Source organism: Carassius auratus, unplaced genomic scaffold (genome assembly GCF_003368295.1).
Source record: "Carassius auratus strain Wakin unplaced genomic scaffold, ASM336829v1 scaf_tig00025698, whole genome shotgun sequence".
NCBI classification, from domain to species: domain Eukaryota; kingdom Metazoa; phylum Chordata; class Actinopteri; order Cypriniformes; family Cyprinidae; genus Carassius; species Carassius auratus.
In genome coordinates, this window is record NW_020525450.1 from 177,784 (window position 1) to 188,066 (window position 10,283).

General features: G+C 41.8%; 1 long non-coding RNA gene across 1 annotated transcript; it reads left to right on the forward strand.

Annotated features, from left to right (window-relative positions):
• Positions 1 to 1,072: 1,072 nt before the first annotated feature.
• On the forward strand, positions 1,073 to 2,479 carry LOC113078416 (uncharacterized). The gene is made up of 3 exons (XR_003281494.1): positions 1,073 to 1,496; positions 1,978 to 2,057; positions 2,357 to 2,479. It is a non-coding gene; the product is annotated as an uncharacterized LOC113078416 (long non-coding RNA).
• Positions 2,480 to 10,283: the final 7,804 nt, after the last annotated feature.

A 10,283-nucleotide genomic window follows, 5' to 3' on the forward strand; every position in this document is an offset into this window, starting at 1 on the left:
TCCCGGACGAAGCGTACAAACTTGAGGGTTTGACTCGAGGATCTGCAGTAACTGTTGCTTGCCTTCCGGAGGTAAGTGGGCATGCTGTACAGCAGTGTCAATTTGTGTCTTATCATCCAGGTAGGATGGTTGAACCATGTTAAGTTGAGGAGGAGGAACAGAAGATAGTAGAGAGAGACTGTCTGAGTTTTTATTTCCAATCTTTCCCTTTGGATGTTGGGAGCTGATAACTGGTACACTGGCATTTGTTGTCTGGAAAGGATAATACTCTTTAGGATTGGACTGAAATTAATACTTTTGATCTGCCACATTGATCTGCAGCCCACTGGAGAAGATAAAGTCCAGTCCAAACACGACTGCATAGGCCAGGGCTTTGGCCGATAGAACAACAGCAGATATGGTGAATAATTTTTTATGTAGGGTGATTGGCATGTTTACCCAACCTAAAGAAATTTCTGCTTCCCCATTGGCAAGGTATAGTGGACCCTGGGTCCATGGATTGAGTTTTTGTGAAGAGAGTTCCTTCCAGAGATTCTCATGTAGAAGGGTGTAGCTAGCCCCAGTATCAACAATGGCTTTTCCCTTCCAGGTACCAATACAGAGTGGTATCACTAACTGTTGTGGAACAATTTCAGTAGGTGGTGTTTTTTTACCAGTTGTTGGTAACTTCTGAGGAAAGGTGGAAGACACAGAGCGATTGCCAGGTGGACCCGTACCTTTAGAAGCTGGGAATGTTGTCCGCTTGCAATTAGAGGAAAGGTGTTTGCTGGTGGACTGAGGTGACTGGGACTGAGAAGACACAAAGTGAGGACAGTTGCCAGGGGAGTGATGGCCTTTACATCGCCAGCATTGAACTAAAGGCTTCTCTGCCAGGTGGTTGGCAATAGGTCTTTGAGGCATGGATAAGGGTTGCCTAGAACTCACACGTTTTTCATATTGCAGTTGTTGTTCGTAGTCTTTTTCCAGCTGTTGGCCTAATTTCACAAGTTCATCCACTGTGTTCACCCGACTGCGAATCTGGCTTGCAAGATAGGGGTTCATATATTCTAAAATGATTTTCACCAATTCACTGTCCATCAAGGAGGGCTTCCACCTTTTGCAGAGAGCTCTGTATGTAAATGCAAAGTCTCTAATGCTCTCTCTTTCTCCCTGTGTTCTTGTCCTTACCCGTTCAGCCAGCTCATCTTCATAATCCTCTGAGAGGAAAGCAGAGAGGAAAGCAGCTTCCAATTCTTCCCACGTGGTTATTGAGGATCGTACAACTTCCCACCAGTCCTGGGCAGTACCGTAAAGGACAGTGCGGTAAGTGGCCAGAATGTCAGCATCAGTAAGAGGATGTAATGCTAAGAAATCCTGACTAAGAGTTAGATAGAGCAAGGTGTCATGTCATCTGACTGGAAATGTAATCTTAAGATGATCACTCTTTACAACAGGAGCAGGATGCAAAGGAGCGGTCACTGGTGATAAAGCTGAAACTGGAGCGTCAAGAGGTAAAGGTGAGTAATCTCTTGTCTCCAGGTCAGTCATTTGTTTCTCTTGCTTTTCAAGTCTTGCTAATAATCCCAACAAGTGTTTGTGTATGGGTGTATGCGTGTGCAATGAGAGTGTATGTGTGTGTGTGTGTTTGTTGGTACATATGTATTAGCAGGACAATTGGTCAGAATACACACCACACTAGAAGGACATTTTGTATTAACAGGACAGGAGCAGTGTCCTGCTAATTTTAAAGATGTAGAAGTGTTTCTATTGGTCCACTGACCCTAAAAAAAAAAAAAAAAAAAAAAAAAAAAGATGACCATTTAATACACAAAAACCTGATTTTGTGTATAATCTGTGTATCACCACAGCACCCCCTATGGCCGGTTGAGTGATAGCAGGACCACATGAATATTAACACTGTGTGTATTATTCTGAGCATCTGATTGGTTGATTGCGTCATTTTCTCATACCCCCTCGTCTTCCATCAACTTGGTACAGTCCTATAAATTCAGGTGTGAGCGGATCGTCTACAATGTTAATTGAACACGTTTCATCATGCTGCCGATGTGAAGATTATGGTAAGAACTATACAAAACCCTTGGCACATTGCATTTATATAAATATTGTCATGTAATTAAGCAAAATGGTAAAAGTTTTTCGATGACGCGCATCTGATTTGCGACATCTTAGATAACGTTAGTTATAGCATATAGTTGTTATAATTAGCAAGCATGCTCGTCAGTGTAGGTTAGCCACCATGTTAGTCCGCTGCACATGCATTAAAATCTTTGGAAAAATCAACCTTCTACCAAGCATCAAAGGTACACCGTGTATCTTGTATCTGAGATGTTTTATTTTTAACATCTCGTCTTTGCAGGAGATGAGTGCTACAAGGCCACAAAGAGCTAAAAGAAATGCCAAACAGGATGCTGCTTATTATTGCTCCTTAGGCAAAGATAAGGAAGGATTTGAAGCTAAATATATTGATTCTTTTAAAGGTGAGTTGCTAGTGTAAATAATACACTTTAGGAACATAGGTAATGTTATATAATCATTGTCATAGAACATCTTTTTGATCCCAAAGCAGCTGCTTAAAATAGAAGCTATGTTGGATCATGATAACTGTTTAATATCAGCCGATATTGATTATTAGCATGGTAAATTTAACATCTTTTTTCTTTGAAGTTTAAGGCAGATTTTTGCCCCTAAGTGAAAGTTGTAGAAACCAGAGCATTAATTGTGGTTTTAAAAGTACTCTTTATTGTCAGAACATATCATAACAAACTCTTGCCAAACATGATAACATTTCAAACATTTGTCTGAGGTCGAACATTCACACATTTCAGTCGCTTTATGGCATCGCTCAGCATTTGCATAAAATAGCTTTGTTTATTTTTGTCCTACTTTGCTTGGTGCAGTGGCGTGCTTTTCGCTGGCAAACGGCTACTCCCATTGAAAATGAATGGTAGACTGTTGCTCTGTCTCGGTCTCTTTTAGCTAATGTGACTGGGGGCTACTGCGCCGAGTCAAATACTTGCAAAAGGGCAATTCCGCCATACATTATAGTTATCCTTTTTAACCCACTTAAAATAGCGGCATATTTAATTTTGTGCTTTAATTTACTCTTTGGAAAATTAATCTGACGTATTTTAAAAAATATACTTGTAATAAAAGCAAGTAATGGACAACAGCCTTTTAAGTGCCTTTTACAAGTATAAAAAAACCCATTAATTTTAAGTATGCTTATTGCAATGCTAAATAATAGTTGACAAATATTTATAAAACATACGTTGATATATTCATTAAAAAATCTAAAATATTAAAATGATAAATACATAAATATTAAAAATATATTGCAGTAAACATACTAAAAGCTTAAAGTGTAATCAAGCATATGTTTATTATCAATGTACTTCTAGTATACTTTTTAGAAATATATTAAAATGCTATTCAATATATTTTTAATGCACTTCAAATAAAAATGTTGGTAATACAATTGTATTATAAATGTACTATTTGTATTTCAAGTATATTTTTAATACATTTAATACTACACCTTTTTCACCTGGGGAGCTTGCGCTGCCATTTGGACATTGATCGTGGTCTGTGGTCTGTGTCGCGTGCGGTTCAAATGAGTTTTCTGCTTTTGGCACGTAAACATTATCGAGCATTTATCATGAAATTATATAATGATAATTATCGTTATCCTTTAAATGCCCAGCCCTACTTTAATTATAATAGAAAATGTTCATGGATTAATCCATAGAAATAAATTGGTAGTGAAGAAGCCGTTCCACCACTTAATTGACTATTTTTTTAAATTACCACAAAAAAAAACAGCAAATTCAATTTATTAACATTTTTGTTACAATTTTTTTAATTTTATTTATCAGTTAATTATTTAAATTTCTACTTCTATTTGACAGCTCTGCATTGTTTAAAGTTTATTACTCTCATTTGGTTATCATGTGTGTCTTTAGGTCGGGGTGTGTTCAGCTGCCGGCCCTTTGAAAAAGGAGATTTCCTCTTTGAGTACAGAGGGGAAGTCATTACTAAAAAGGAACAAGAAAACCGAGAGAGAATTTACCATAATGCACTCAAAGTTTTTATGTTTGATTTTCAGTTCAATGGACAACAGTCATGGTATGTAACCGAAATGTGTATTTAAACGCAGAGATGCAAACTCTGCTACCTCATTATCAGTTGAAGTAGTTAAAAAAAAAAAAACGTATTGAAATTTTTGTTTGATGAATATTTTGAATTGTTGGAGGGATGTACTTCCGACATGCTAACATTCAATATGCTCAATCCATTCCCTTATAGTACAATGTATCATTGTTCTTGTATACTTGATATTTTAGTGTGGATGCTGCCAGAGAGGACGGATCACTAGGGAGACTGGTAAATGACGACGAAGTGAACCCAAACAGCAAAATTAAAGTTACAAGAGTGGATGGAAGACCCCATCTGTGTTTATTCGCTCTCAAAGATATTGGTTCAGGGGAAGAAATCACTTATAACTATGGTGATTCGGATTGGCCATGGAGAAGCAAGGTAGTCATATAAAGTTTATATAAAGTTATCTTAAGTAGACATAGTAGTATAGAGTGGTTAAAGGGGTCATATAATAGTATGTTTTTTCCAGTCAGATTTGAGCCGTTCGACCTAGTGACATCACTTTATCGGACGCCACTCTCACGATTGATAATTGACAAGATGAGACTTATTTAGACTTGACCATTTCAACTTGTTCAGTCCTATTCAAAATGTTAGAAACTAACAAGTAAACAGATTTCTGCTGACCTTATTTATTAATATAAACTAATATGAGGTATATCTTGAAGTGTCTAAACTCATAGGTCCTGTGTAATCCTCACCATGTAAGGTTCAGACATTAGCAGGTCTGTTAGTTTTGTGCATTAGATATGAACTCATGAGAATATTTAGTAGTAGTATTGAGACGCACGGTCCTGTGTAATCCCCAACATGTAAAGTTCAGACATTAGCAGGGGCTTCATGTACAAAGACTTGCATTGAATTCATACTAAAACATTGCGTACGGACAAAGCTGTAAATGTGTGTACGCACAAAAAAAACAGATGTATGAATCTTTGCGTACGAAGGATTGCACGCATATTCTCTTTGTACATCCCAATTAACGTAAAATTGAGCACACATGCACGAGCACAACGCCCCACCCAGTCTCTTCCCCTAATTAAATCAATTTAAATATGGTAATGAGTCCACTTTGGCAAAAGATAGCAGTAAGAAAATGGCTAAGGCAAGCGGCAAGAAACTAAACTTTATGGAAAGTGAATTGGAGGTGCTACTATCGGCGGTAGAGACTAGAAAACATTTTATTTGGAACGTTGTCCTCTGGAATTAATAACAAAAGGAAAAAATATGAGTGGGAGAGTTTGGCTGAAGCAGTCAATGCGGTCGGATCTGAAGGTCGCACTGTAAATGAGCTTAAAAAGAAATGGTCTGATATAAAGGTGGACGTTAAACGGAGAACTGCTGCGCACCTACAAAGTGTGGGCAGAACAGGCAGTGGTAAAGTGGTCAATGAACTTACACCCTTTGAGCAGAGAGTTGCCTCAATTATGGGTGACACTTTACTCTCTGGAGTAGTATCTGTGGCTGTGGCAGACTCCGATTTACAGGACTGCGACGAAGGTAACCAATTTCTCATTTGTTTTTACTTTGGTACATATAGCGTACCCATTTCATTGTCAAATGCATTCAGTGTAGCGAACCAAAAGTATACACCAGAGATTTTACGGATCCATTTCATTTATTGCAAATGTGTTTGCCCCTTAAAAATGGAACGTACTTAAATTACAGTTAACATTTGCCTTTTTATTTAGACCCATATGGCGCAACAGCCGAAACATCCACTGCCCATGAGGGGCACTCGGAGTCCGCCCCTCCTGAGCAGCAAGCGCCCACTGTGCCCAGCATTTCCAGTACTCCCCCCAGTGCTGACGCCCGTCCATCTGGCCGCGTCTTGACGCATGCTGATTTGGAGTCACAACAGCAAATCGCTATAGCCATCGGAGAAATTAACAGTCACCTGAAAATATCACTTGATGCACTCACAGACATAAGCCACTCATTAAAGGAATTGGTCAAAACATTTTTGTCTCTGATTACCATTTATATTGTCGCAATCACATGTTGGCGGGCATGAATGGCTTGTTGGTTGGGCTGCACATAAATTGGTCCTGGGTCGGGGTCATCTGGCGGTGCTGCCACCTCACCAAGTGGTATGCCATGCCTATGCGCGACATTGTGCAGCACACCACAGGTCAGCACAATGCGGCACACCTTGTCAGGGCGGTATAACAACATCCCCCCAGTCCTGTCAAGGCAGCGCCACCGACATTTCAGCTGCCCAATCGCCCGCTCTACAACTGAACGAGTGCGAGAATGGGCATTATTGTATCTGCGCTCTCGGTCAGTTTGTGGGTTGGTGAGGGGGGTTAAAAGCCACGTCTTTAGTGGATAACCGCGGTCTCCTGAAGGGTTAATTAATAATTACATGCAAAAAAAACAAAAAACAAACTACAATTAGATAAGATCATAACTTTAAAGGCACTTGCCAAGAAGCCACCCATCACGCACCCTGCCAGCTTGGAGCCTCATCCCAACCATGCTGTTTGTAAGGATGTATGAATCATGGGTTGACCCAGGCCACCTTGCCACAATATTTGTTAGGCGCATTTGTGCATCACATATTATCTGCACATTTATTGAATGGAAATGTTTCCGATTCACATATGCAAATTCTTCTTCAGATGGCGCCTTTATAGCAATGTGTGTGCAGTCAATCGCTCCGATAACATTAGGAAAACCGGCTATCGCTGCAAATTGCATTTTAATGCTTGGCTGGTCAACTGCATCATATGGGAACCTGATATACCTGGTAGACATCCGGATGATCCCGTCCCATACCCCTGGCATTGCCCGGCTCAAAGACGACTGGCTTATTCCTGAGCGGTCTGCCAGTTCCCTTTGGAAAGAACCAGTGGCCAGGAAACCAAGTGTTGTCAGCACCTGCAAGGGAACGGGTATTGCGTGGCTCCTCATTGTCTCTCTCTCTAGGTTTGGACCCAACTCAGCACAGAGCTCCAAGAGGACAGCCCTTGGAAATCTGAAACGGCTGATAAGCCAGTCATCATCCTGGGCCAGAAAATCATTGTGGTCCCTAAAAACTCATTCTCTTCTGATTCTGCCATTAGCAATGTCCTCTAATAACGCTGCCATTGCCATAGACTAAGGGTTGTTTCAACCGTTATGCTTTTATATGTTCTTATTTAATTGCATAATTTATATAATTATAATAAGGCTCGTGTGACAATATATGTCAATAATTGTATAAATTGCAAATTAATTGCAATGCTTCCCACAGGCGGTGGTGCGAGACTTGTAGAACAATTTGTTGTGTAATGTTTGCAATTTCACTTCATTGCCTGTAAGAGTCGCCAATGGACAAAAACAATGAGAAATGAACGTACGCCAGACATGAAATTGGCTTGGAGGAACGCACATTCTTGCGTTAATTTCACTGTTAGTACATCCGACCGTGAGAGCGTGAAAGCTGGCATATGCAAAGTTTTTGTGCATACGCAAGGTTGATACATGAGACCCCTGGTCTGTTAGTTTTGTGCATTAGATATGAACTCATGAGAATATTTAGTAGTAGTATTGAGACGCACGGTCCTGTGTAATCCTCAACATGTAAAGTTCAGACATTAGCAGGTCTGTTAGTTTTGTGCATTAGATACAAACTCTCGATGACTGTTCGTCTCTTGATTTTAGCCTTCCAAAGAGATGCCGTGTCAGGCTGCTGATGTGGACAAATGCAGTTCCTTTACAGTCATTTCAAAGGTAATTTTGAACTTCAATGACTTTACTGTAGATGTATGAACTCATGAGAATATTAAGTAGTAGTATTGAGACACACAGGTCTTGCGTAATCCTCAAATTGACAAGTCAAAGAGGACTGAGTAAATTCAGTTGATTCTTCTGAAGGTTTTTATTAGTTGTGTTTTTTAAGTTTTTTTGTTCTTTGGTTGATCTATCACTATTATATCAGTTTTTTTAATGTGATTGTTGTGACCCCCTAAATAATTTGCCCACACAGTTGTGGTGTGAAATCTTTTCCTATCTGTATAACAATATTCTTGATGGACTGGCATCAAATGTTCCTGGTATTATACAATGCCTTTCTATAAGACCCCAGTGAGTGTACAGCGCAAATCTAAAGTTTTTGTGAATCACTGTACAGATTGCCACTGATCTCTAAACTTACCCGTCGTCACTGTAAGTTTACGGAGGCCTGTATGGAGGCCTTCACCATCATCGACCCCCACTACTGCATCTCGCCCGCAGCGGAGGCGCCACAAGCGGCTTGAGAGGAAGCAGAAGAGGGTGAAGCGCGGAGGTATCCGGGCTAGGCTAACGGCTAACCCACACAAGCCATCTGTCCCCACCATCGTACTGGCTAACGTACGCTCGTTGGACAATAAACTGGACTACATTCGTTTACTACGCTCAACTCAGAGGACTGTAAGAGACTGTTGTGTTTTTGTGTTCACGGAAACATGGCTCAGCAACAGCGTTCCAGATGGCGCTATTCAGCTCGACCAGCTGACGTGCTATCAGGCGGACAGAGCTCTCGTCGCGGGAGGAAAAACCCGCGGCGGCGGGCTTTGTGTTTACATCAATGACGCGTGGTGCCGCGATACTGTTGTGATCAGCAAACACTGCTCAACCCTGGTGAAGTTTATGATTATTAAGTGCTGGCCGTTCTATCTGCCGAGGGAATATACTGCTATACTGCTCATTTCGGTGTACATTCCCCCATTCAACATCACCAGCAACAGGAACGACGCACTTAATGAACTGTACCAACACATCAGTGAGCAGCAGACAGCACACCCGGATGCTTTTCTCATCATAGCTGGGGATTTCAACCATGCGGACCTTAAGAGTGTGTTTCCAAAAATACACCAGCACATCAACTTTCCAACACGAGGTAATAACATTTTGGACTTTGTTTACACCACACAGAGAGGAGCTAACAAAGCCCTCCCCCTCCCCCATCTCGGAGCCTCAGACATCACTGTCATGCTAATGCCTGCATACAGACCACTCATTAAAGTCGCCAAACCAGTTTACAAACAGATTAAAGTGTGGCCAGAAGGATCATCAGAGATTCTTCAGGACTGCTTCAACACAACTGACTTGGACATGTTTAAACAGGCTGCCACATGCAATAACACCACTGACCTCCAGGAGTACTCAGAGACTGTTACTGCCTACATCAATAAGTGTATTGATGATGTAACGATCACAAAAACTATCACTGTCCGGGCCAACTAGAAGCCATGGATGACGGGGGAGGTCTACAGACTCCTGAAGACACGGAATGCTGCCTTCAGAGCTGGAGATGAGGTGGGCCTGAGAACAGCTAGGGCCAACTTGTCCCGTGGCATCAGAGAGGCTAAGAGACAGCACTCCAGGAGGATAGCTCATCAATTCAGCGACAGCAGAGACACTAGGAACCTGTGGCAGGGGATACAGACCATTACGGACTACAAGCCCCCACCACGGACCTGTGACAACAACATCTCTCTGCTGAATGAGCTGAACACCTTCTTCGCTCGCTTTGAGCAACAAAACAGCACCACTGCACAGAAGACTCCACCTCCTCCCGGCGACCAGGTGATGAGTCTGACCCCAGACAGCGTGCGGAGATCCTTCAGCAGGATCAATGCCCGCAAAGCTCAAGGTCCTGACAACATCCCTGGGCGTGTACTGAAAGACTGTGCAGCAGAACTCACTGATGTCTTCACAGACATTTTTAACATCTCACTGAGTCAGGCTGTTGTTCCCACATGCTTTAAAACTACCACTATCATCCCAGTCCCGAAGAAGCCATCTCCATCCTGCTTCAATGACTACCGTCCTGTTGCACTTACCCCCATCCTCATGAAGTGCTTTGAACGGCTAGTCATGCACCACATCAAGTCTGCCCTCCCCCCCTCCCTGGACCCCTTCCAGTTTGCATATCGGTCCAACCGGTCGACCGATGATGCCATCTCCACTGCTGTCCACTCAGCACTCACCCATCTGGAAAAAAAGGACTCTTGTGTCAGAATGCTGTTCATAGACTTCAGTTCAGCATTCAACACAATCATCCCTCAACAGCTCATCTACAAGCTGAGTCAGCTGGGGCTCAACACTTCGCTGTGCAACTGGCTGTTGGACTTTCTGACTGGAAGACCTCAGGCAGTACG